General features: G+C 38.6%; 1 long non-coding RNA gene across 1 annotated transcript in view; it reads right to left on the reverse strand.

Moving 5' to 3' along the window:
- The window catches only part of LOC137578729 (uncharacterized), a 228077-nt gene that overhangs the window by 128719 nt on the left and 74536 nt on the right, over window positions 1–24822 (reverse strand). Inside the window, exons 3-4 of the long non-coding RNA XR_011032759.1 lie at window positions 2160–2627; window positions 1795–2053 (exon numbers count right to left, since the gene is read on the reverse strand). This is a non-coding gene — a long non-coding RNA (uncharacterized lncRNA). The remainder of the gene's footprint in view (window positions 1–1794; window positions 2054–2159; window positions 2628–24822) is intronic.

Raw genomic sequence — 24822 nt, forward strand, 5'->3', positions numbered from 1 at the left:
TGCATACTATCGGACAATGGTACAAATTTTTTAGAGGAGCCAGCCGCGTATTGAAGGAGCACATAGAACTAAGTTTAAGTTTAACACTCCCAGTTCACAGCACATGGGCGGCGTTTGGGAGCGACTGGTACGTTCAACTAAATCTATACTTTCAGAAATACTGCCAAAGACCGGCCTGAAGGAAGAGGTGTTAAGAGGAGCGTTTGCTGACGTAGAGCAAATTTTGAATTCAAGGCCTCTGACCTATGTGCCTTTAGAAAGCGCCGAATCGGAAGCATTAACGCAGAACCATTTTCTAAAAGGCAGTTCTAGTGGCCTACGTGAGAGCGGTTCACTAGAACAGTCTGGGCCGCAACTCGCAAAAGGGTATCGTGTTGCCAGCCAAATTGCCGACCGTTTCTGGAAGAGGTGGCTAAGAGAATATCTACCTACAATCACAAGGCGCACGAAATGGTTCCAACCGCAGGTCAAGCCTATAGCAGTAGGTGCCGTGGTGATAATTGTAGACGATGCCGCTAAACGTAATACTTGGCCAAAGGGAAGAGTGATCGACGTTCATCGTGGGAAAGACGGACAGGTGCGAAGCGCAGTCGTTCGCACAGTAGATGGACTTGTGACGCGACCAACAGTAAAGCTGGCCGTACTGAATTTTGAGAGTAATCCACCGCACGAAGACGCTGGTGAATTACGGGGTGGGGAATGTTGCGGTGCAGGCTTAATTGCCGCCCCGCGCCAGTAGAAAGGTTTACCCAACGCGCCCCTGGTTTTTATTCTCTCTCATTCGAAGAAGAACAGTTAGAATTTACTTTGTCTTTGCTTGCACTGGTGACAGAGCGGCAACCCGCTATATCGGCGCGCTAGTCACAGAAAGTTAGGCAATCAGGAAAGACGTGAAAAGGAGAGAAAAACACAAATGTAAGATAATATAAAACATTGAGAAATTTGAATTAACATTGAAATAAAGATAAAGATAAATAAAGAGGAAAAGAGACGGAGATAGTGAACGTGGAATCTTCCAGAAGCTTTCTTCGTGAGAGCGACCGCGGCAGACGATTACATGCCGGCTCGCTGAGAGAGGAAAAGAGAGGGAGATAGTGAACCACGTGCAACAGGCAAACATAACCTCATTTTTACGCAACATTCGCAATGAGCAATAGTGATAGAGTACCAGTTCAACCTAGCGCTGAGAGTTAAGAAGACGGCGCTTAGGCGACTGAGAATAGAGCGGACTCAAGTGACAGAGAATCTGATACACCAACGATGTCAACGCCATCAAGAGGCGACGGTTGGTCAGTGCAACAAACGATTCTTAATGGATATTTTGACAACAACACTTTGTTCAATAAAAATAGAAAACAAATAGAAACTAATGAATGTATAATAGGTATTTTAAATCAAATTCCAACCACTTGTAAATACACTGAAACATATAAGAATTTTCAAGCTAATTACATTGAACCAAACATAATTGTAACATGGAATTTACCAAAATCTAACCTTAATAAACGTTGACTCGCGAAAGTGACAATTTTCGCTGCCCAGCCTCTACCGGTGAATAGCCATGGGATCCAAACGAGCCACTACACGATCATCCTTGCTTTACCCTTCCAATAGCTTTCCAAAGAGAGGCGTGAAGTTGAAACACACTTTGTTTAACTAAGCAATAAATCTTATAGGCGCGCCCGAGGTCTTGTTCTTGGAATTTTTTTCGTTTGTTTGAAACAAAATTTATGTGCCTTAAGGGTTTTTTTGGCCCGAGTGACTTAACTAAATATTACCAAACGCTTTACTTACTTCATGAATTTGATAAAATATTTCCGCAGAAATCCAGCAAGTGATACCGTGTTTTCCGTATGATCTTGTCCATGTTTTTTCCTTGAAGAGTACTTTCTATTTTTATGCCAACCCCATTGTTCAAGCAAATGTAAATCACTACATCTTTTTTTGGGTTTCATTCTCTCCGTTACTTTTTCCTGCGCTCTGATAGTACTTTCTTTTATTGACATGGGACTACTCAATAAGTCAACGGATTGAGATATACTTTTCATTGATACTAAGTCCAGATGTTTAATATTAGGCATATGTAATGCAACACAATTTACATTATCCATGAGGTTTGGATTTTGCAGGAGGGATATCATTAGACGATTTAAACTTACGTAATCAAATATCGTTAAAACAAGTTTTCCTACATCGCAAAAGTTAGTATTTGGAGGATTCATATTACGAGCACTTGTAAATTTTGATTCGTATCTTATATTTCGAAATGTATTAAAAGTGTTAAAACGACTGGGTGAATTGACTAAGTTTTTTGGAATGATCCCATATATATGTTCGCAAATTGGAATGAAACAGAAAAATCTTTGAGTCATGTCATTAATTGTACCGACTACCAATTTGGAAATTTGATTTTGCCGAATTAGTTTAATTGTCAATCCATAAGCTGCCATTATGTTATTATGCTCAGTGAAAAGTTTTAGTACACCATGTGCTGCTGCATAGTGGTTTTGATTTTGCTTTAAACATGACAGAAAAGCATATTCGGCTAACTCAAATCGTCTTGTTTTTAAGGAAAGTTGTCCTAGGCGAAACATAGTCGAAGTATCGGTCTTATCGATTTGCAAAGCCTGCAACGAAATGTAAAAAAATGTTAAAGGTATATCAAATAATTTTAAAATGTGACTTTTACACGATTCCCACTGGCGACCATCTGTCATCTCTTTGGAGGATGGCACATAAGGCTTTGCCGTTCCGAAATACTACCATCCATTTCACCATCCAAAAGAAAACATACAGAAAGAAACAAATTTCATATAAATTAAGCAACAGTCCAAAAATTTCTGGCCAGAAGATTCGTTTCATATTCGACAAACATACGTATATTATACCTTTATTTTATTTAGTTGGAACACAACTGTAGGGATTTGTAATGTATAGATGTTAAATGAAGGTCGAATGATTCGAATGATTCTTTATTTCATGTTATGAAATATGCTTAGCCTAAATAAATTGTGTATATAACGGGAAGCCGTAGTATGCATATATATATATGTATGTCTATGCAAAGGGCATATATGTATGTATAAGACAAGCGCATAAGGCTTAGTAAAAATTAAGACGCGGAGAATCCCACGCTGGTGGTCAGGCCATACATAAGTGGCTGATCGTATTTCAATTGTGTATATTATGTATGTTTGTCCATAGTAACAAATTGTCACTGTGCGCATATACATAGTATATGCGTGGTTCAAATTCCCGCCACGACCTGGGCCTACCCGCTATAGCTGAACTAAGGCCGACACAGCACGCGCTATAGAGACCGCCTCGAAGCTCATCCGAAACCCTTAGCCAATAATTTGGCCGTCAACACCTCCAGGCGTATGCTAAAGCGTCTGCATCCTTTGGACAGACGACCAACACCGATTGCAGGATAACATTGACTCAATTTATAAAATCCCAATTCGTTGTAAAAGCTGTTTGAAGCTGAGACACTGGTATTAAATAATTCGGGTGGAGTTTATGGCCTGCTTTGTTTCTTATCAGAACTTTATCTCCCACACTTAATTCAAAATTCTTGGTTTTTTCATCATGAATTTAGTAATTGATTGCCCTAATATGTTGTATCTGTTGAAATTGATTCAAAGATCTTTTCGCTTTGAGTTGGCTGATTTTTAATCAGCTGACCCAAGTCGAAAATTCCTTTAGTATATAAATTACCATTCTCCAGTCCTGTTGTGGGTGAAGATTAGGTTGAGAGACGAACTGTGCCTCTTATTGCTGACCTAGGGCTCAGACAATAAAACAAATTATTTAACGGCTAAGTGCCGGAGTGAATATTTATTTAAGAGACTTATTTTAACAGCGCTGTATTCAAAACTGACTGACGAGGGCTGTTACTTAACTTATAGAGCACGCGATAGCGAGGGTTGATTATAAACTTATACAATGTCCTATTTTAAGTGTTAATTGTTAACTACCCCCCTTCAAGTGTAAGGCCGCCCTCGGCCGACCCAATCCCGGCGACGACTTCCCGTAACCGCTTTGCAGACTTCTTTGCAGCGATAAATCGACAAAGAGTGAGGCCAATGCAGATTAAAGCACAGCATATGGCTCCAATAATGAATGCCACACTATAAGCTTGATCAGTTCCGCAGTTTTTCTCGAATTGCTGTATCACCTCCAGGTTACGTTCACTCAAACGATGAAGGTGAGGGAGGCTGAGGACATCTTGGGGGGCAGTGATGTTAAGCAAGGGAGAATTGGCAATAGCCGGGACTCTACTGCGCACGTTGTTGTGATTGTAAAACAGAGTCCCGTTAATTCTCCATCGCATTCGGCTATGACGTTGTCAAGCAATCGCACTATGAAGTTCTTTTGGATGACAGGATAAATCGTGATCTTTCTGCAAGCTCTTTTAATCTTGGGGAATTTAATTATAAAGTGTATGGTGTTAATGGATTGAAGAACTTTTACGGACCCAACGGACATAAGATCTCCTATGGGAGTGTTGGTGGGTTCCTCTAGCCAAATTGATTTCAAATCTGAGTGGTCCAAAATGTTTGGGCTAACAATGTTAGCCTTTGCCAAAGTAATAGCAAACATTAAATTTTGCAACTCCATCATTAGCATCCTGTTTCTAGACAGTAGTGTTTCAAATAAATGGCCAGTGTCAACTTGTGAGTTTTTGGCTATCTTGAGAATTTTGTTGACAGTGATTGTTAACTGGTTAAGCTGGTCCTGAACTCTAGTGTTTATTTCTATTTGTCTATTATTGGCATTTATTAATTGCATTTCAGTAAACCTATTCTGCTCTAAATCATCGGCATCGGGGGTACCCGCCACGACCTTTAGTATGGATCCTAGGAAATCTAAGCTCCTGGCGACTCAATGGTGCGTGCCTAACGCCTCCAATAGGTCTTGTAGATGTGCCGTGTCCACACTTAGACTGTTTCTTCCACCATTCGCGCGTACTTTGAGAGGTTTGCCGAGTGCCTGGCATAGGCGTATTTCTCCCATACCAAGATTTCGCCGTCTACGATGGGAATGTACCTGGCACGCGAGTTGTCGATGACATGTGCCGAACCCTGGGATAAGGAGAGGAATAATATGGATCCAAACCTGTGAAATGAGGTTGTTTCCTTATTTTTTTTAGCAATTTTTTGTTTTTCTTTTTAAGGCCCACCATTTATAAAAATTATGCCAAGTGGCTAAAAGTAAAAAAAGTTGTCCTTGTGGACCACCCTCCCTCTAATGAGGACCTCGATCACCAGGTCTGCTTCCACTGTCTTCTCATCCCATAAAGGTGTGAGTTTGTTTCCGAGCCGTCGGTTGGACTTGACCAAAACTTTGTCACCAACGTCGAAGACCCTATTTTGCCGATTTGCGTTCTCGCTACCTCTGAGCATCGTCTGAGCGTTTTTGATCGTTTCTTGTATTTTTCCTTGTGGCTCATCTGGGTGCGCCTGAACCCCATCAACTGGTCTCTGGTCGGTGACCGAATGGATCGACTTATTGTACTCAGTTGTAGCCAGTAAAATGACTTCTACAGTGTCATTTATGCCTTTATCGATGAATTCAATGACGGTTCATTGTCACAGTAAATGGATCTGGCTTTAGGAAAAAAATTCATTAGTTGCATTAGAGCTGGCTTCAAATGGTTCTTGAGGGGATCGGTTAGAAGTTAGAAAGTATTTCCTGTCAGTGGAAAAAATGTCTATGTGTAACATCTCTCCTACATGTGAGGGGATCGGTGTCTCTACAGGCTCTTGTTTTTTGGGGTGTCTATCATATTTAGCCCTAGCACATGTTTTGCAATTTTGTACTATTTCATTGGCCATTCTTGCCATCTTTGGAAAGAAGTACTCCGAGAGTACCTGCTTAATATTTTCCTGTGCAGACCTATGGGCCCTATCGGCTGTGAGGATTTCCCTTCTATCTCCCTTACATCCACTAAGCGATTTTTGCAATGCCAGAACTTTGTGGCCGGGTATCTACGAACCAATGAATCTTGTATCATTGCAAGCGTGTGTAAATTACACTGGAGAGCATTTACGCATTTGGGTGAAATTACATCTTCGAGCTCGTCTAGCAGCGATTCGATGGAAGTATATCTGATCAAGTAGCGTTTCTTATTTCCAAAAAGAATAAAACTTCGTTTTAACGGTAAACGCGCCTCTTCTAGCACTATTTGATTTTGAAAACAATTCAAGGGTTTGTCTGTTGTCTCAATGGTGTTGGTGAGAAATACCTCACTGTGGATCGTTGCTGCGCAGGACTCAATTTCTTGTTCATTCACAGCGTTGAGCTGCTGTCTTGACAAGGCATCCGCAACCAGATTGTCCTTGCCGGGTTTATAGAAGATACGTGCATTAGACTCGTCAATGCGCGCTTTCCACCTTTTGATCTTCGCATTTGGATTGGATTCCGAAACTGCGAAGGTCAAGGGTTGATGGTCAGTGAAGATATTAATGTCTTTTACCCCATACAAGTAATGCCTTAACTCATTTGTCGCATAGTTTACCTCGCTGTCCTTCAATAATCTTGAAATCATTGTTATAGGACGACCCTCTTGAGACAAGACTGCACCTATGCCGTAAGCCGAAGCATCGGTCGTTAGATCGAATGGCTTCTTAAAATCAGGGTACCTGAGCATTACGTCTTCAGATGACAAAATGTCGCGCAACTTCTGAAACACCCTTTGCTGCACTTCAGAGAATTGAACCTTTATATTTCTGGACCTATGCTTACTGACTGTTCCATTTTCACCCTTCAAAATATTGGAGATAAGTCTTGCTATTGCGGCGAAGTCCCTAATGAAACATCTGTAATAACTTGCGAGGCCTAGAAATGATCTGACCTGGAACAGTGTTTTAGGTTCTGGATACTCCTGTATTGCCTTAACCTTTTCAGGATCCGTCGTGGCGCCAGTGTTGGTGACTATGAAACCAAGAAAGTTCACGCTTTTCTTAAAAAATCGTGACTTTTCGACGGAGACCCTCATGTTTGCTTCGTGTAAGCTTTTGAGGACCCAATCCACGTGTTTAGTGTGGGAGTCCTCATCTTCTGAAAAGATGATTACGTCATCGACATAAACATAGCACAATTTGCCAATCTGCTCTAGCAGTATGTCGTCGATGGTTCTTTGGAAGATGCTTGCTGCATTCTTTAATCCAAAGGGGAGCCTTTTGAACTCGTACTTCCCCCCGTTTACAGAGAAAGAGGTTTTCTCGCGGTCGCGTTCAGCGAGTATGATCTGGTGATAACCAGACTTTAGGTCTAATGTGGAAAAGAATTTGGCTCTTCCGAAATTCCCCAATATCATTGATATATTTGGCATAGGGTATTTGTCAGACACAGTTCTTTCATTAAGTCTACGAAAGTCCATTACCAACCTCATTTTCCTATTGACCGCTTCATCAGTGCCCTTCTTGTCTACTACCCATATTGGGTTATTGTAGGGAGAGACTGACTTTTGAATTATATCATTTTTTAGCAGATCTTTGATTTCTTTATTAACGAAATCAGCTGCTCCCATTGGATATGGGTAAAGCCTGGCATAGATCGGTTGCTCATCTGTGGTCCTAATTGTAGCCACGACTGATGGGGGGGCTAATGGGGATGCGTCTGCACAGTCTACATTTGTGAAATTTACATCTTTGCACGTGTGGAAGGTGATTTGTTCGACCTCCGTGCCCCATTTAAGCTGTCCTGAAGCTAGACAAAGCGAAGCAGCTGCCTGCTTTAGCAGGTCAAGGCCTACAATCCCATCAAAAGTTGACAAGTCCGGCAGAATAAAAGAGGTTGCCTTAAACCCAAACATTACAACAAAGCATTTGTGTGTAATTTGTGTCTCGCCGTGAATGGAATGAATTTTGAAAGGGGACTCTACAGAGTGGACGACTTTTAACCCTTCATGTGGCCGAATGAAATTCTTGGCCGCACCCGTGTCTATGAGGAATCGCATAGCAGGGACTGCTATTCTTCGTCTGATGACGGGTAGCAGGGATTTACTGCTAAAAAATTGAGGGCATCAGAGTCATAACTAGCATCGTCATTGATTTGTGCTGCTGCGCTAGAGGCGGCATCAGCGTACACCTCTGCTCCCTGCCCCGCGTCTTGCGTCACGTGATTCAATCTTTGCTGATTTCTCTGACCACCTGTGCAGTTGGATGCGGGGTTCTTCCTATTCGCGTGTGCAGGGGCCTGAGTGGGCTGCAAAACCCTTAAGAAGGAAGGATCGACCTCCATGGCCGCGAATGTGTACCTTTCATGATTTGACTCAACTTCTTGCGCGAGAGCTAGCGCTGAAGGCAAGTCTCTGGGCTTTGCTGCAAAGAGCACATCTGTAAGACTGCGATTGAGACCCGATATGAACACACGCAACGCATCGTCACGGAATTTTTCACATAGGCCGTTTGCTAAGGCCGGCTCATATGACATGTTAACTTTGTTAGTGAGAAAAGTGAGTTTCTTGTCTACCTCGTCGTAATACTGAAGCAGGGACAGGCCACCTTGCCTCAAGGTACCTAACTCCTGTTCAATGACATGAATCGGTCTCTTGTCACTGTATGTGAAATCTAGGCGATTTATTTTATTACGAACCGCAGGGAGAAGTCTTTTATCCGCGGCTCCGATGTGAATGTCACAGTCGGAATCTGAGTCGCTAAACTGCTTGCGAGGTTTTCTATATTGGCTGAACTGATACATGCGCAGGCCAGTGGCCGCGAAAAGCAAAACGGGCCGTCAAAAGATGGATCGAATTACGTCGTAGCTCTGAACCACGAGAACTGTATGTATGTATGTATGTTATAGCACAATTTTAGACATATAGAAAGTAACACAAAGTAATTTTATTAACGATCTGGATGATAAATTGTTTTAACTAGAATTCTCAAGGCAGTCACTCTCACGTATTTCAGAAACCTGGTTCAGATTATTGTTATTAATTATGATCTGTTGCAATATAAAATACTCACAAGTACTAACTAATTTTTTTAAAAAATTAAGACTTTTGTATTTGAAGAAAAATTTTGGCTAGAGTCTCCACTTACATGATTCAACTAACACAAAAAAAAATTTCTTTATATGCTTGGTCACTCGCAGCTCCCGCGCTGCTGTCTTAATTGCTTTTGGAACCACTAGTTGGGCGCCAATTACCATTCTCCAGTCCTGTTGTGGGTGAAGATTAGGTTGAGAGACGAACTGTGCCTCTTATTGCTGACCTCGGGCTCAGACAATAAAACAATTTATTTAACGGCTAAGTGCTGCAGTGAATATTTATTTAAGCGACTTATTGGAACAGCGCTGTATTCAAAACTGACTTCTTAAAACACAGAATATTTCACTTAATCTAAGCCAAAACTCACATCACGCCACAATGTCATGGTCGGCAAGCCGACTCAGCAAATCTTTGGCGATAACGGAAACTCTTGCAGCAAATGCGAGGGCTGTTACTTAACTTATAGAGCACGCGATAGCGAGGGTTGATTATTTACCTTTTTTTGACCGATCGTTCCTATGGGAGCTACATGATATACTCACCCGATCTTAATTAAATTTGGCACAGTCGTTTAGAACTGTAAAAGACTCACTAATATTAAACCCCAGTAATGCAAAATTTCAGTTCTTTAGCTCTTACGGTCTAGGAGGAGTTTGCGTTGATCCAGAGGGACGGACATGGCTATTTGAACTCATCCCGTCGAGCTGATCATGAATATACATACTTTGTATGATCGGAGATGCCTCGTTCTATGTGTGGCACACTTCTGACCAAAATAATATATCAAACTCCGTGAAATTAAGGAATCTTTTAATTAATCTTATAAATGCATAAGTCAAAAAAGAAAATTCTAAAATGATACTTTGAAAAAACATGCAAAAATTCTGGTTGATTCTTTTAATGAAGCAAAACAACTAGTGCATGATAATAAGGAAACAATAGATAAAACGAACTGGTCGAGAATATCAAAATTATTGATCAAGTTACGTTCAAACCTAATAACAATCAAAACAAAGTATCAATTGGATATATTTATACCGACAATCTTGAATACACCCCTAATAACAAATCCAAGGGAAGACCAGGAAGCGGTAAACGAACAAGACATAGATTTAGAGCAGGGGTAGGCACCCATAGCCCGTGGGGGCACATCTTTGTGCATGCCGAAGTCAACACGAAGTGCACTTGAGAGCGTAAAAACAGAATTTGTCTGTTGCAGCATATCGACGCGAGCGCATCTATGCCGCGTTGTTTGATAAATGCACATAAAACAATTAATTTGTGGGTTGCTTTCTCATTTATTTTCTTGCAGGAGATCATCGATTGTGCTGGTTTGAGCGATTGACCCATATTTTATTCACTTTTCATTTTTTTCAGTGTAAAGCACACACATATACTGACAGTTTGCGCTGGCTCTCTTTCTGCCTACCCCTGATTTAGAGCAAGGATGGCCACGTAGTGGCTCTTTTGGCTCCCGTGGCTCTTTACCGGCAGAGGCTGAGCAGAGAAAAAGGTTACTTTTGCGAGTCGACGCACACAAAAATTTGTGTGAGGGAGAAAAAGGGACGCGAATTCGAGCACTCATCAATAACAACCCTTATTTTTTACTTGTCTCTCACTCCCTCTGCCGACAAGTTGAGATCTCGAGATCGCGACCCTTTTCTCCCTCCCCGCAAATTTCGGGATTTGGCCGTCCCTCTGTCTACAAGTTCCGAGCTCGAGATCACGACCCTTCTCTCCCTCCCCGCAAAATTCGGTTTTTGGCCGTCCCTCTGTCTACCAGCTGCGAGCTGGAGATCGCGAGTTACCAGATTGAGGTTCCGGGGTAGATTTATTTGACGGTTTGGTTGTAGATATATTTAATTATTTGGCTTTGGTAAATAATAAAGACTTGTTCAATTCGACTTCAAAAGAAGACTGTTTCATTTTTATTCGCATTAATTTCTATTAAACAGTCTTCTTACATAGAAATGTACCCACACCCTAGCTGGCTTACCGTCGGCAGAATGCCGACTTAAGCATTTGATTTGCATTCTTTGGAATTATGTTAGTATGTATACATCCTGTTTGTTCGCTGATGTTGCTGCTTCTGGATATTGCTCAAGATTTCTTATATTGCAGTTTATGTTGCAGTTGCTCGTGGAGGCTTAATTGGGGGCTTCTCGAGGGGAGCTGAGATGGTAACTCCTCCCCCCTGGAATGAAGTGAAGGCCAAAGCGAAGGTATGGTCGGAACGTTTGTAGATGGAGTTTCTGTTGTTACCAGGGTTATCCTTTTAGTTCTCAGTGTCCATAGTATCGCTACTGTGATTTTCGTGATGGCAACTAAGATGTAGACTGTGATCAGATGATTCGATGTATAGTTTTTTACATATAATATTTCCGATTTAGCATTAATGTTCTCTAATTGAAGGGTTTGAAGATTCAAGTCTGGAATGGTGTTGTTAATCCTTAGATCCTCGAGTCTTGGTATAGATAATTGGTCTACTTCGTTGTACGTTATGTTTGTGGCTTTGTACTTTACTCCATCGATGGTTACCGAACAATTGTTAATTGAAATTAAGGCTGATTTTTTGATTATTCTTGGTCGGCTACATGACGGGATTATTGTCATGTTTTTTGCGTTGGTTATCAGAATGTGTTGTTCTTCAATCTGATAAACGTGTTCCTCATCGCTGATGTCTCTGACATCACAAGTCGCTTTTTGATTCTCCAGTACGTCTTTCAGGCAGTGATTGTAGAAGTTGTCTTCAGCTCTGAGTTATCGCAAATAAACAGATCATGGATTCGTGGACATTCGTGCTTATTGTATTGTATATTGCCATCTAGGTTATGAGCTAAGTAATTTGGTAAAACTAACATTTTTGTTATGTTAAATGGTAATGGGATAACATGATAATAAGTTCGTAAACAGATGGGTCAAAAATGGGAACTTTTATCTTAAATATAACAATGTTTTCATTAATATAGGTTTCTAAATCTAATAACCTGTAGAGATGTTCGTCTGATTTTATGGTTACATTTTGGTCTGTAATTATTTTTCCTATTGTTAACAATTCTATTTTGTCTAATATGAATTTTGGTATAACATTTATTTTTGCCAGTAATATGCTCTCTGCAATATTATTTATAAGGTTATACATTAAATCAAGATTTACGTTAATTCTGGCGATATACTGCAGTAAAAGAATTTCATTATGTTCTTGTGTCAAAGATTAAAAAATATTAGTTTTTATAATTTTTGATGTATAAATTTAAGTTTTCTTGTTCATTATTAGTGTCAATATATAACGTGAACGCCAAACGTATCGGACGTGTTTGAGATAGCAATCAAAAAAAAAAAAAAAAAAAAAAAATAGGAAAATAATTGTTAACAAATTTTACATAATTTACGCCTGCGCAATTGTTAAAACCATTAAGTAGCGGCAAATAAATAAGTGACACATACTTGTCTGTGGCTCCGGCCGCAGCAGGCACAAATATGGTCAAGCCAAAATGGGCAATAAAGCCTACAATAGCTCTAGCTCCTACAGCCAAACAGGCCAAGGCACTCAAACAACCATAACAAACAATGAATCTGACGGAAATACTAGTTCCTCTTTGGAACCAGGGGAGCTCAAGCGTAAAGTCCCACAAAGCAATTCTAAACAGTACTCAACTTCCACTGGTATTAACAGCAACGTCAACAATGCGAACAGGTTTGCCATGCTATCAGATGAAAGCGACAATGACGAAGAAGATGCTCCAATGACGGCTCAACAGGAGCCACCCACGGCTGAGGTGTGCACGAGGTTCACGATATTAAGGACTTAATAAGAGACGTTACATCCGTAATCGGCGGCAACAATTTCGACTACAAAGCGGTTAGGGATGGACAAGTCAGAGTCAACCTACAAGATAAGGAGAGTTTTTCAACTCTGAAAAACTACCTTAGTGAAAACGCCATTCCAGCCTAAAGACGAGCAAGCCTATAGAATTGTTGTCAAAGGTCTTCATCACACCACCAATCCCATGGACATTAAGGAAGGACTGGCTGCCAACGGGCACATTGTTAGAGGCCTGGACATCAAAAATGCAATCAGCCGCAGTACAAAGAAACCTCTGGCTATGTTCTTTGTGAACTTGGAACCGGCAAGCAACAACAAGGATATGTTTGCTACTAAACGCCTTTGCAGCTGCGTGGTCACAATCGAGCCACCCCGTAAGACGACTGACATACTCCAGTGCTACAGATGCCAAGGATTTGGACACACTCAGAAGAACTGCAACCTGCAGTTCAACTGTGTAAAATGGGCAGGCGCTCATAGTTCCTCGGACTGCCGCAAGCCAAGGACCGATCCTCCCCGCTGTGCTCACTGCAAGGGCAACCATACTGCCTCTTATAAGGGCTGCAAAGTCTATTTGAAGGCAAAGGAGACGCATCTGCCAAAGCCAAGGTCAACCCCAGCGACCTTAACACCAGGCTACTGGCAAACCTCTCCGAGCAAGCCAGGCGTCACTTTCGGCAATATATTAAAAGGCAATCAGCTGCCTCCCCAGCAGGCAGAGGCCCATCCTGTCAATTCGTCCCGAACAAGCCAAAGACTGGATCGCCTTGAAGCTCTTATGGAGAAGATGATGGACCAAGTTACTGCCATGACACAGCTCCTAACGTCAATCATGGCCCAAAAATGCAAATAAACCTCCGAATCGTCCTATGGAACGCGAACGGTCTGTGTAGGAGCAGGCCAGAAGTTGAGCACTTTTTAAAAACTCATTTAATCACCCTACACCCTTCATGTAATACCGTTTATCCTTAAAACATGTAACCGCCAACTTCAACCAGGAAAACTTGCTGATTGTCCCAGGACAGATTGCAAATTCGCTTCACAGCTGTCAAAAAAAAAAAAAAAAAAAAAAATATTCATGTGTTCTGTAATATTTTTAAACCTTAATGATATTTCTTTATTGATTAATGATTGTTCGTTGGCATTTTCCAACAGGTAATTTTCATTTTTTTGAATTTTATTAAATTCTTGTTATACTTTTTCCTGATCACTCGCATCCATATTTCCCGTAACTACTTTAATTAGGCTTCCTAATCTGTTAACTAGACCTCTTTTCGATCTTTCTTTTGGGACAAGCGTTTCCAATCTATTTCTTACTTGGTATAATTTTGTTTCGACTGACTTAACTATTTCTCTTGAGAATGTGTCTTGTTTAATTTGTGCCAAATTTAATTCAACGTCTTTTAAATTTGTTTGAAAATTGTTTAGATCTATATTATAAATCAGATTTTTATGTGACTTAATAATCTTGGCAATAATGTTAATTTGGGAGTACCTGTGAAGTATTCGACTTATTATTTTGTGTTCTTTTTTTTTTATTTTGGACTGTAATTATAAGTAATTAAGGTTTCTGTTAGTATGTCATTGTGTTCGCACTCCAGTTTCTTAACTTTTCTTTTATCTAACATAATCCGATAGATTTCCGTTAGCGACGAATGAAGTCTTTCGACGGGAGAATTACTTGACGATTGTTGCACTGAAGTAACGTGCAACTGTATATCGTACTGTTCACAAAAATCTTTAAAAAGTTTACCTTGAAGTTCTGCCCCTTGGTCGCAAACAATTTTTTGCGGAACACCAAAAGAGCATAGAAAGTTTCTTATCGCTTTAACAATGCTTAATGTGTCTCTAGAAGATATTGTATATCCCATTGCGAATTAACTGAATTTGTCTATAATTGTCAGGATTGTGTTGTTGTTTATTGAATAAAGGTCAATATGCAGAATTTGCATCGGTACTGTGGGAGTTTAAGTTTCTTGATAAACTAATTTTTGTGGGTGTCTATCATATTTAAAGGTTTGACAGACATCGCATTCGTTAATTATTGAGGACACTTTGGATATTAAATGGGGTGTGTAGAACATTCTTTTTAGATGAGCTGGTTACTATTTATGTGATATTTCTTAATTTTTTGCTTAACATGGTTTGCATCTGTAATATCATCCAACATTATTGTACATCGGATGATTTTATAGAGCTTTGTGTTTTGTTTTTGAATGGGGTTGTTGTTATGAGTTTTGACTCGTTGCCGGATTGAAATATTAACTGAAGGTTGTAGTCATTTATTGGGTGACCCTTGTGAAAGGACAGCACCAATGGCGACGTTACTAGCGTCGGTGGTCAAAATAAATGGTTTAGAGAAATCTGGATATTGTAAAATTGGGTCATAACAAAGGAGAGTTTTGCATGTTTCAAATGCAAAAATTAATTCTGTGCTGATTTTAACGTTCGTTTTGCCTTTCACCTGTTGTGTAAGTGTTTGGTAATGGTAGCAAAATCGTTAATTAATTTTCGATAATAGCCCGAAAGACCAAGAAAGAATTTTATTTGCTTCGTAGTTCTAGGTAAAGGGAATTGTTTAATGGAGTTGATCTTATTGGAGTTTGGTTTAATTCCATTTTCTGTATATATATGGCCTAGGTATTCTATTTCTTTTCTAAGAAAGTCTGATTTATCCGCTTGCAATTTAAGATTTGCCTTGTCAAATGGCCCTAATGTGTTCTTGTAGTGAAGGGGAAAACACAATAATGTCGTCTAAATAAATGAGACAACATTTACCATTTAAATCGGCCAGAACATTGTCCATTATTCTTAGGAAACTTGCTGGAGCATTGGTTAGTCCAAATGGCATTCTGACAAATTCAAAGTGACCTTCCGTTGTGGAAAAAGCGGACTTATTAATATGTTAAGGCTCCATTCTGATCTGATAATAGCCGCTGGCTAAGTCTAAGGCAGTAAAATATTTTGCTCTGCCTATTTTGTCTAATACCTCGTTTATGTTTGGCATGAAATATTTATCTTTGACAGTTTTTTCATTTAATTTTCTATAATCAAGGACCAGCCTTCATTTCTTGACATTGGGCTTATCCAATTTTTTGAAACAAGAAATGTTGGTAAGCTCCATGGAGGTAGCTGTGTCTAATGATGTCCTGATCTAGTAATTTTGAAATTTGTCTTTAAATGACCTCTCTCTCTCTTCGATGCTATACCTGAAGGGTTTGGTATAGATTGGTATTTCATCTGTTGTATTTATTCTGTGTTTAATTAAATTTGTGAAGGTGAGGGAAGTACCTTCTGTATAGAAAAGGTTGCGAAATCTATGACACAAATTTATGAATTGTTTCTTTTCTTCCTCATTCATATGGTCGGTATCTATTGGGATTGTCTGTGTCTGGTTGTTTGCTTTACTTTCTTCGTTAGTTTTCATCGTTAGTTCTGTTTCTGAAAAGTCCCTCTTGTCACATTCTTCTACTATCAAAGGTGCATCTATGCAAAAATTTTGTTCTTTATTGGAGAAGTTGTTTACCTCTAAATAACTGAAATGACTTTCACCATTGTAAAGGCCTTCCAAAATAAATAGGTCCTCTGTTAGGATTGTAGGGCCGTACAAAAATATGCCTTCTTTGAGGTTCACCGGTACCTTAATTATTTTCTTCGAATTTTCTTACACTGTATACAAGGTGGAAACCAATCTATCTTCCATTATTAAGTCTATATTACTTGTTGTAAGTTGTAAAATCTTTTTAGGAAGGTTCAGTACTGCACTTATTCCCTTCAGGATATCTAATCCGATTAATCCGTCAAAGAAAGAATGGATATACGTTTTATTGTATGCATTTCTAAATGATTTTGTTAAAAAATTTTTTTTTTATACCCTTGCAAAAAGGGTATATTAATTTTGGTCAGAAGTGTGCAACGAATAGAACAAAGCATCTCCGACCATACAAAGTATATATATTCTTGATCAGCACGACGAGACGAGTTCAAATAGTCATGTCCGTCCGTCCGTCCGTCCGTCTGGATCAACGCAAACTCCTCCTAGACCGTAAGAGCTACAGAGCTGAAATTTTGCACGTAGGCTTGTATATACTGCAGGGGTTGTATATCTCGGATTCAGCCGGATCGGACCACAATATCATATAGCTCCCATACAAACCCCAAAGTCACTAACAGTGACTTTTCTCAATAACTTCGTTATTTTCTGTGCCATTATCGTGAAACTTAATATTAAAGAGTTTATTACGCCTATAAACTACTGTGCCAAATTTAATCAAGATCGGATGAGTATATCATATAGCTCCCATAGGAACGATCGGTCGAAAACAGTGACTTTTGTAAATAACTTCGTTACTTTTAACGCGATTGCTTTCAAATTAAACATTTGCTAGCTTGATATATCTGTTAATGACTGTGCCGAATTTGATAAAGATCGGGTGACTATATCATATAGCTCCCATAGGAACGATCGGTCGAAAACAGTGACTATGATCAATATCTTCGTTATTTCCTATGATTGCAGGCCATTCTTTCGCAAACATAAGCCTGTTTAGATAAAACGTTCTTCCACATTGATGGCTAATAGGTAAGGAAAGAGTTACCAAAAAAGTTGCAAGGGTATACAAACTTTAACGCGGTCAAAGTTAGCCCCGGCCCTCTGGTTTGGTTTAAAATATCACATTTTAGCGCTAAAATTTGGAAAGATTTTAAAATTTTTTTAATTGTTAAGATTTGTTTTAATTATTTAACACTTTTTCCTACACTATTAACATTGTCGGAAGAAGATAATGAAATAGAACAGGAGGAAGAGCTGTACTCAAATTTAAGCATCTTTGAAACAAAAATACATATAATGGCTGACGCAATTGCCCAAAGGGCATATATTAAGGAGATTTTGAATGCCATTCCAGAATTTAATGGACAAAAGTTACACCTTTAAAGATTCATAACAGCTTTGAAGTTGGTAAACTTAACAAAAGGGACATTCGAAGAAACAGATGTTGAAGTCGCAAAGTCAAAAATTGTTGGCTCAACGCTATATAAAGTCCAAGAATTAACCACAGTTGACTCAATAATAAAGAAATTGCAAGAAACTATAGTCGGTGAAACATCCGATGTATTTAAAGCAAAACTGTCAAATGTAACCCAAAAGGGTAAAACAGCAGATAAATTTACCTCAAACATTGACAATTTACGAAAGCTCTTGGAAGCTTCGTATATTGACGATGGTCTATTAGCTGATTATCCTGATATATTCAGCACTAAAGAAGCCATCAACGCAATGGTTAAAAATTGTGAGCTTGGCAGACTAAAAACTATCCTTAAGGCTGGAAACTTCAAAACAATGAATGAAGCCGTCACAAAGTACTTTCAATGTAGTACCGAAATGACTGGAAATCCAAAGTCCGTGTTGTTCGCCCAGAAAGGCCGTAGTAATAGTAGAAATAATTACCGCGGCAGACGAAATGGTCGCGGGAAACTCCCAGACACCTCCAGATACTCAGGGCTAGATAACAAAATAACGGGTGTTTTTTTAAGCGTTTGGTTTTAAAAATTGAAATGAAACACACAAAATTTGAATATTATTGTTAAATTTTTATTTGATATGATAAAACAATCTCTGCCAATTACTTTTTAAAAATGACTTCATGTAAATGTTGGCCGCGACTGCGTTTCAAGTGATCAACACGGAAGGTCCAATTTTGCACCACTTTTTCCAGCATGTCTGAGAGAATTTCGCCAATAACACGACTGATATTGTCTTCCAATGCACCAATTGACGCTGGTTTGTCCTGGTAAACCAATGACCAATTACATATCCCCACAAAAAATAATCCATCGATGGCTGAATGTCCAATAAAGTAAAATGTTTGCGAAATTTGTCCACAATTGCCTTTATGGCTTGCTCGGTTGGTCGGTTGTGTCGACCATAATATGGCCGTAATTTGCGAAACACATTTTTCACAGAACACGAATTTTGATAATAAATTTCAATGATTTGTAAACGTTGTTCGGGCGTAAGTCTTTCCATGATGAAATGGCAAACTAAACTGAGCATTTTTCACTGTCATGAACATCATGCGATATGTCAGTGTTGCCAACGTGAAAAACCAAAAGCGTAAAAAAACACGCGTTATATACGGTTATCTTGAGTCTCAATAATTTCGTTTTATTAAAAAATGTTGCAACAACTAAAAATTTAACATTTTTGATTGATACAGGTGCAGATATTTCAGTTATAAAAGAAAATTCTGATGTCTTTCATGACATCCATACAAATAGAATTATAGATATTCGAGGCATGGGAGAAGGAGTTATAAAATCCAAAGGATTAGCCTCAATTGAACTTCAAACAGACAAATACATTATTCCACATAAATTTCATATACTTCATGCGGATTTCGTAATACAATGCGATGGAATAATAGCACTGATTTCATGAAAACTCTTAATTGCCAATTAGATTACAATAGTTCCGTGGATTGGTCAATAACACAGGCCGACATGATTTTTGCTGACGTTAACTTGAGATGTGTTCTTAACTAATTCGGGTAAGCTGATTGTGACTGCATACTTGGTTTTTGTCCATCACGTCCAGATTTTGTGAAATCTGGAGATCTAGGGTTGGAAAATAGGCACCCAGAAGTATACTATAGAAAGTTTAAAAAACATTTTTCTAGTTTTTTAACTGATTTTAGAATATTCTATGTAAGAAAATTAGTTCTTTATTGCACATTTAACTAATAAACAATTTGTTAGACGCAGCAGATTCCCATAATTCTTTAAAATTAAAAAGCAGACAATTCTTGAAATCCCTATGGCATACTTTTTGGTTCAAATTTTACTCATTATAGAACCACATCCAAAGTGTAAAATATTATGCCTTATAACAATGAATAACTGTTTGATATTTTGTAAATTTCACTTAAATCGAGCCTTATATTTTTATAGGATAAAATAATAACGTTTATAGTATAATATTATGCTTATATCATGGAATGAGGTAATTTTGAATAATTTTAACGCATTTTTTTCGAAATCCTGACGTGATGGAGAAAAACTAAGTACAGGGCCGTGATCAGCACCCCCCAATTACTAAGGAGACCTATTGAACTTAAAACACTTTTTAATGACCTCAAAAATGTCGGCCTGTGTAATTAGACCACAAAATTTATCCTATCTACGTTCCAAAAACCTTTAGTTCTGGTACCAATTCAACAATTACCAGCAAGATCCCAAGTGATACGCAAAATAGAGTTGTCTTTAGCAGAAGAAAACATTTTAATTCTCAATCAGGAAATTAAACCGGGTGTTTATGTCGCAAACACGATTGCAACAGCCCAGAATGCACAACAGATACATACATACATGCCAAATGGTAGGCATCAAGAACCCAAAATTTGAATGACTTTCGACCTACGAGGTGGTTCAAAACTCAAAAAAAATAGAAAAGAGTCTGTAATTAATAAATTTAAAAAAACCACCATTGTTTAAAAAACAACTTGAAGAAATGTGTACCCAGTATAGCGATGTGTTCGAACTTGAAACCTAACCAGTAACTACAAATAACTTTTATAAGCAACGATTGAGACTTAAGGATGATGAACCGGTATACGTAAAAAATTATCAATGTACGCATAGCCAAATCGAAGAAATCAAGCATCAAGTTGGAAAGTTAATTGAAAAAAATATTGTTGAACCGTCTGTTTCACCGTACAATAGCCCACACTTACTAGTCCCAAAGAAATCACTTCCGGGCTCTAAAGAGAGAAAATGGAGATAAGTAATTGACTATCGCCAAATAAATAAAAAATTGCTGTCAGATAAATTTCCACTCCCCAGAATTGACGATATTCTTGATCAATTGGGTCGAGCTAAATATTTTTCATGCCAAGTTTTTCAATGTCAGGTTTTCACCAAATTGAACTTGAGAAAAACTCAAGAAATATTACGTCTTTTCAACAAGCAATGGTTCATATCGCTTAACGCGATTACCATTTGTTTTAAAAATTGCGCCTAATTCATTTCAGGGAATGATGACAATAGCATTCTCAGGCCTTGAGCCTTCGCAAGTCCCTACGGATGCAGACAGCGGTAGAAGATTAAGCAGCAATACATTGGGCAATAACACATTTTCGACCATATATACATGGCAAATATTTTACAGTTAGAACTGATCACAGACCTTTGACATATTTATTTTCTATGGTAAACCCAAGTTCAAAATTAACACGCATGGGACTCGAATTAGAAGAAGAATGTCCGATCTAATTGACATGAACAAAAAAGTCCTGAAAGTCAATACCAGGTACCAAAGTATACAAAACAATTTCTGCGCAGAAAATAAACAAGAACTATTGAATAGGGATTCCGGAGGAGAAGAATAACCCAATCTTCATTCGTTGAATTCAAAATATGAACTGATTTTATTAACAAAAGTATGGAGTTTATATAGGGAATCTTAGGCTCTAGGAGGTAACAATTGTTCTTAAAATATCTTATTCTAATGAGACTCAAACCCAAGATTTCGGGGGTTGAAAATTATTATTATTTTTGGGCACGGCTTCGGCCACTTGACATCCTGCCGTTGTGATATTTTGGGTTAGTTTAGAATTACAAGTGTTTTTCTACAATGTGTGTGGCTGATTGTAATTCTAGTCCTATGCTAGATTACTTGTTTGTGACAAAAGTACAGTTGTATTATGTTTTCTTTAGTGCATCTGATTTGGTGAAGCCGCTTCAGATGAACACGATGTTTATTCTTAAACATTCTGCAAAGGGCCGCCAAATGTGACGTTTTGGATTTTATTTTTATTTAGTTGCCCTAAACAAATTATTATTATTAATATTATTTTTAATAAGATTACTGTTGTTAAAGAAGCATGACGAGCTACATAAGAGAAGCTAACCCTAGCAAATCAATGTTTGTATCATTTTCCAAATTGGTTTATTAATATCGCCCGATGTTTAACAATTTTTGCTTCGGGATATCTACCCACTCCTGATGTGTATTACTGTGCTGACTTCTAGCCTTTTTATATGGTGGAGACTTTAAAGACCAACTACTTTTACCTCTCGGCTTAAACCAATGTGGCTTTTGCTGGTATTTGAATTCTGAGTGGTTATTCGGATTAAGTGTTGTCCCTTTTTGTAATACAGCCTCGGACAATTTGTTACCCGAATTTATTTTGACACTATTTCTTAGATAATCATTATTTAATTTAACGTTTGCCATCTGAATATTTTCATTTTGTACTGGCTCTGGGATATATACTTTTTCTTCCCCAGATTTTACTTTACCTCCGAACTGAGGTCCTGCCGGGGGCCATAAACTTATTTCTTTTACCTCAGCTTTTATCTTACCTCTAAGGTGAGGTCCTGCCGGGGCCCGAAAAGTTATTTCTTGTTTTGTTTTGTTGATGAGCTTGTTTGGACTTGTGTTGTATTTATTTTCACATTTACCTTTTTTCTTCTCCCAACGCTTTTTAAAACCTGTAACATCTATTGTTGGTGCTACTACAGATTTATTTATTTTTGATTTGGTGCATCCCGAGATGATCCAACCAAATTTAGTATTTTGACCTAGTAGGCCATTTATCTTTCTAACTCCCCCTTTTAAGATTTGGGTATATACGTCTACCCCTATTATCATGTCAACCCTACCCGGTTTATTAAAGGTGGGGTCAGCAAGTACGTAGGAATGCCATTTTGACATATCCACATTTGCTATTTTTAATGGAAGAGCTTTTATTAACTTTGGCAAAACAATTGCCTCAACCTTAAGAAGTTTATCCCGTGGATTTCGCGTCTTCACATCTATTTTTACTTTATATTTTGATTTTTTTGCTTTTACTAAGGACACGCCACTTATTTTTGTATATTGTTTAATTTTACGTAACTTTAATATTTGAGCGGCTTCTTCAGATAATATAGTACTCTGACAACCACTATCAATCAAAGCTCTTAATGTTTGAAACCCTCCATTTATTTTCTTAATTTGTATTAGGGCTGTGGCCAACAATTTTTGTTGTGCCGTTACACAGGTATTAACGCTCTCCTGATTTTCTTCATAATGGAGTAACGTATGGTGTCCTCTGCTGCAAAATGAGCAGACCATTTCATTATTGCATCTCTTGTTGCTTGAATGCTTCAAGCATCGTGTGCACAATTGTACTTTTTTTGCTATTTCCAGCCTTTCTATAGGTGTTAGCGCTTTAAACTTATAGCACTGAAGTGCGTTATGCCAGGGGCCTTTGCAGATCGGACAACTGTCTTTAAACCCCACAGCCGACGTTTTTTCTAATGGTTTTTTCTCTTCCTTTCTCACGGCACTTAGCGAGCAATATCTTTGCTCCAAGAATTCCATGACATCCGATAGCAATTGTATCTGCCTTGTTTTTCTAATCTGACTCTCGTACAACTGTAGAGTCTCTCTGTCAAATTTCCGAAGTACGTGTTGAGCGAGTATTACGTCAACTTCATCGGACAAATTTGCTTTGATTTTAATTAAGTGTATTGATTCATTTATTATGTCAATCACTTCTTTTACACTATTTGCGGATTCATTGTTGATCATCGGTAAATCAACGATCCGATTTAATTGTTCGGAAAATACCCTCCGATTATTTTCATACCGCTTGGTTAAAAGTTCCCAAGCGGCACTATAATTGTCAGCTGAACCTGACAATAGATGAGCTACCATGCTCCTTGCTTCGCCCTTTAACGCGGATTTTAAATAATTAAACTTGAGAGCAATACTTAAATCGTCTCTTTTTTCAATTAATTCTGTAAATAACTCCACAAACAGGTCCCATTCTCTAGCCTCTCCAGCAAATGTGGGTACCTGAATCTTGGGCAACACCGGTAATTCGCCCCTCACGGTAACATTCTCACTCTTACAATTTTCTTTATTGTTCAATTTCATTTCTAGCATTGACAATGAATTTCGGACATCAAATTGTAAATCATCCATAATATTCTTTAATTTTGCATCACTTGTTATTACTTGACATGCCTGTACTTTCTCCCACAAAAAGTTAATTTTATTAATATATAATGTCCATGTCCCATTGCCTGTTGACTTCAACTCTACTACCTCCAAATATTCCTGGAGCTGTCGGACTCTATCCATACATATCTCCTGGTTAAGCTTAGGGTTTTCATTACTGGAGGTCGCATTCCCCGCGCGACTCTCCTATGCTATCATCAACTCTCTCTGACATGTTTGCCTCCGCTTCAACGCACACCGACTTACTAGTGCCTGTTTTTTCTGACTCTCCTATGGCTATAATTTTGGCAACTATCGTTAATGCTTCTTCATGTATTTTATTTCTGAAATAATCATGATCTAAATTTGGAGCAGTCTCAATCAATTTTTTGTTATTAGGTATCCATTGATTCCTTATCTCTTTTACTTCCTCTACAACTTTGCTAGTTATGCTTCTAGGATCTAGTGCTTCCAACTGCCTTAACCTGGTATGTAACCCTGCCTGCTTCTCTAACACTTTTGCAGCCTTATTAGTGAACATTTTTGTTTTATAGGATATCGATTTAATTTATAATGATAATATTAAAATATGTAGGTTGATGTAAGTACTTATGACTATTTTAATTTATATCTTAGCTGATGATCCTGTTCGCTGCTGCTTGTCCGCCAATGGGTAGAGTTCGCCGTTTTATTTTTACTGTTTCGTCGCTCAGCTGCTGTTGTCCAGGGCCTATGGGCTCAGGCGGTACCGGTGCCGGATTTCGCACCAGATTTTCTTATACTGGCACTTTTCCAGCCTCTTCTTTGCAACTATCTTGTTGCTCTGCTGCTGTTGGTAGTTGCCGACTTGCAACTACATATACTGCCAGCCACTTTTTTTTTTTCGATATTAGGGCTTCGAATACGCCACACACGAACTTTATAATGTTCTTTTTTTTTTACCGCCGCCGAAATTATTGCAGTTGCTCGACTAGCCAAACTGCCTTTATATACTCGGTCGCACGCACTTTTTAT

This window comes from Drosophila tropicalis, unplaced genomic scaffold (assembly GCF_018151085.1).
Source record: "Drosophila tropicalis isolate 14030-0801.00 unplaced genomic scaffold, ASM1815108v1 contig_675, whole genome shotgun sequence".
Taxonomy (NCBI): domain Eukaryota; kingdom Metazoa; phylum Arthropoda; class Insecta; order Diptera; family Drosophilidae; genus Drosophila; species Drosophila tropicalis.